Here is a 4139-nt window from a genome sequence, read left to right as displayed (position 1 = left end):
CTCATGGCCAGAGCTTTCTCTTCCTCCAGGTTTTGCTCAAATGGTTTTTCCTGGAGAGGCCTTCCCTGAAAGCCCATCTAAAATTTCTCATTAACACACATCCTATCTTATTTTCTTTATGGCAGCCAGCACTGTCGGAAATATCTTGTTTAGTCATTTGGGTAATTTTTTATAATGCACCTTACCCCTCCAGGGAGCAGGGACACTGCCAGCTCTGCCCTGTGTCCCGGGGCCCTAGAATAGTGCTTGGCTCTCCATTGTTGAATGGATATCTTAAGGGTGCTTGAGTCGAGATCTGCAGCACAAGCAGGAGGCAACCGGGTGCAGGGAGAGAACATGTAAGTCAGAAGGTCCTGAGAGGCCAGGCTGTCTGGAGCACAGGGGCTGGCTGGGGCTCGAGGGGGTGGGGCTGAAGATGAGCAAGGGCTGGGCACTGCAGGACTTTGTAAAGCCATGTGAAGGTGGACTTTATTCTGCCAGTGCAAGGAAAATCTTGGTAGGATCAAAGGCAAGGAGGTCTGCCTTGGATGGGCCTGCTCTCTGGGGTCCCCCTTTCGGTCCTCTGTGGAGGTGGTACCACCCCTGGGTGGCACTGGGATCCAAGTCACTCTCTCCGCAAGATTTTGCTCTAGCAGGGAGAAGTTTTCAGACACTTCACTGAGCCCCAGAGCAGCAGCAAGAGATATGAACAAATACCTGATACCTCCTGTGTATCAGGCCCTGTGCAAGGTGCTTTAGGATACAAAGCTGAACAAGACAGGATTCTGCCCTCATCCAGCCCACAGTCAGGCAGGTGGGGAACCAAGTACAGCTAGTGGTGGGACAAGGGTGGGCAGAGTGTTCTGAAGGAGCACTCAGTCCATTCTGTAGACAAGTATTTACTGAGCACCTACTGTGTGCCCAATATTGTTCTAGATGCTTGGGATGCATTGTGTAGAACACAAAAAACAGTCACAGCACTCACGGGGTTTATACTCCAGGAGTGTGAAACAGACGAAAAAGGAGATGTGTATAAATACATTACATGGTGTATTGGAAGATGCTAAGTATGTCCAAAAAAATAGAGAAGGAGAAAGGAGATCAGGACTATGGGGAGGAAGGTTATGGGCAGGAGGCAGAGGTAATCACTACTTATCAGAGATGCTGATGTAGATGATAGGATGAAAAATGGAGGTTATTAATAATGCTATGCAGAAAAGGCATCATAAAAAAGATTGTATCTGAGCCAGGTCTTACGGTGGGTGATGTCATGAGGGAAGACTGACCACTGGGAACCGTGCAGAGGTGGACTGGCTGGCGCAGGCTGGAGCTAAGGCAGAAACTGCTTCTCAGCCTCTTCTGAGTGTTGACATATGGTCTACAAGCCCAGTTTTGCCAAAAATTTCAGCTTTTCAAGATAAGTTAGAAACTAGGATTTTTTTTTTTTTTTTTTTTACTTTAAAAGATGACTGATAAGGGGATCTTAACCCTTGACTTGGTGTTGTCAACACTATGCTCACCCAGTGAGCTAACTGGCCATCCCTATATGGGATCCGAACCCGTGGCCTTGGCATTATCAGAACCACACTCTCCCAAGTGAGCCACGCGCCGGCCGCAGAAACTAGGATTTTTTTTTTAATCATAAAAAATGTTTCTATTTTGAAAGCCTAATTCAATTAAAAAAAAAACAAAGCAAAAAACTACGCAGGGCAAATCAACCATGTTTGTGGACAGCATGTAGCCGATGAGCCACCCATGTGCACTCACTGCCTTAAAAAGAAAGGTGGGATTTGGATGGGTCTAGGACAGGCTACTCCAGATTCATTAACAGAAATTACGGTGTGGCCACAAGTCATTTAGTAAAAGCCATAAAAAACAGAATATTTATACTGTAAATGAGAGAAGAAAAGTCAGGGCTGTTCTTTTATACGGGTTTTGTTTTTCCAAAGGTATGTCACATTAGTTTGTGATTTCCATATTCTCTCTCACCTTGGATATGCCTATATTCTGCATGTTGTAGCTATTATTTCTGCACTGTACTAGGGGTCAATATATGAAACTATTTAAGTTGACTTTGTTATTCCTTTCAGCTAGGCCCCAAATTAAGCATCTTGGTGAAAGAACTGAATCTTCTGTGGGTCTCTGGATATTAGCCCCCACACCTATGCCATAATAGCAGTGATGATTTTGTTTTATATGTAATGTTCTCTGAGATTCTCAGCTGAAGCTGGCACGAACACATGACAATCTCACACACATGTGCGCACATGCACATGCACAACACACACACCAGTGGTGGGAAGAGCAGGAGTTTTGGAACCTAGGCAATATGGTTTAAATCCTGAATCAGTCCTTATCCATCTTGATTTCATCATCTTTAAATGTAAATAATAATACCCCTAGCACAGTGAGGATTAAATATGCAAGGCACCAGCACATAGAATGTGTTCAATAAATATTAGTTATCTTTCCCTGGAGGTGTTGATTAGTGAATGAAATCAGCTTTCTAGCAGTAATTTTTGGAATGGAAGGGGCAGTTACACCCCAAACACCCTTAGAGATTGTGATACATGCTGCCTAGTGCCTTTGAGTTACTGTCTTCAAAGGGACTCTTCTCGATGGACATGATAGAAAGGTGGCGTCATGCACTGAAATGGAAAAATGGTTGAGAATCACAGACCTAAGTGGAGCTTAGGAGATAAACCCACAATCTTCATGCCATTACTTTGTTATCTACTTAAATGAATTTATCACAGGACAGCCTGAAATACGAACAAATAATAAAAACGATGCTTCCAAATATCACCTATCTGTTCCAGAAAACCCTCAATTTTACAGCACTTAAAAAGTGAAAGACAAGGGCCGGCCTGTGGCTCACTTGGGAGAGTGTGGTGCTGATAACACCAGGGCACGGGTTCTGATCCCTATATAGAAATGGCCGGTTAGTTCACTTGGGAGAGCGTGGTGCTGACAACACCAAGTCAAGGGTTAAGATCCCCTTACTGGTCATCTTTAAAAAAAAAAAAAAAAAGTGAAAGGCATATGCTAAATGTTAACTTCATATAAGTGCAATCACTTCGTAAATACTCTATTATAAGCTTCTTTCTCTCAGCGTAATTACTGAGATTCATTTTGTTGCATGTGTAAATTTTTAAATTCTATTTTATTCCTGAGTAGTATTCCTTTATACAATTATACTATAAGTTTATCCATTCTCTTATTCATGAATGTTTAAGTTGGCTCCCTTTTTAGGCTATTAAAAATAAGGCTACGATGAACACTTACTTGGTAACAAATCCTTTTTGTGATTGTATTTAAGTGGGTAAATACTTAGGAGTGGAATTGTTGGATCACATGGAAAGTGCATATGAACATTTTTAAGGAACTGCCAAAATTTTCCAAAGTGGTTGTACTATTTTATTTTATTCTTGGCAACTGGCTGGTATGGGGATCCAAACTCTTGACCTTGATGTCATCAACACCACACTCTGCCCAGCTGAGCTAGCTAGCCAGCCTGGTTGTACCATTCTCAACTCCTATCAGTGATATATAAGACTTCTAGTTTAACATCATTGCCAAACTTGGTATGATCTTTAATTTTAGTCATTGTAGTGAGCATGTATCTTGTTAGGTCTTTACTTGTGTTTTCCTAAAGAAAAATTTTGTGAGAAGTTTTTTCTAAGCTTATTGGCCATTTTTAATCTTCATTTGTCAAATATCTACTCAACTGGACAGCCCACCCAAAAAAAAAAATCTATTCAAGTATTTTGCCCCTTTTATGTTACACTGTTAGTCTTTTTCCTTTTGATCTGTAGGATTCTTTATATATTCTGGACACAAGTTCTTTGTCAGTTATATATGTGAATATTTTCTCCTAGACAGTGGCTCATCTATTCAATCTATTGATGGTGCCTTTTAATGCACAGATATTTTAAATGTACTGTTGCTAATTTATCACTCTTCTTTTACAGTTAAACTTTCTCTGACCACAGAATGTTTTGCTTATTTCATTTCAAGGTAAACCATTTGAAGGTAAAGAAGACATTCTCTCATGTTTCCCTCCAGAAACTTCATAAATTTAAGTTTAATATGTAGGTCTATGGTCTGTTTCAATATTTACAGGGTTTGAGGCAAAGATTGTGTTTTGTTTTGTTTTGTTT

This window comes from Cynocephalus volans, chromosome 2, assembly GCF_027409185.1.
Source record: "Cynocephalus volans isolate mCynVol1 chromosome 2, mCynVol1.pri, whole genome shotgun sequence".
In the NCBI taxonomy this organism is placed as follows: Eukaryota; Metazoa; Chordata; class Mammalia; order Dermoptera; family Cynocephalidae; genus Cynocephalus; species Cynocephalus volans.
This window is presented reverse-complemented; position numbering follows the sequence as displayed.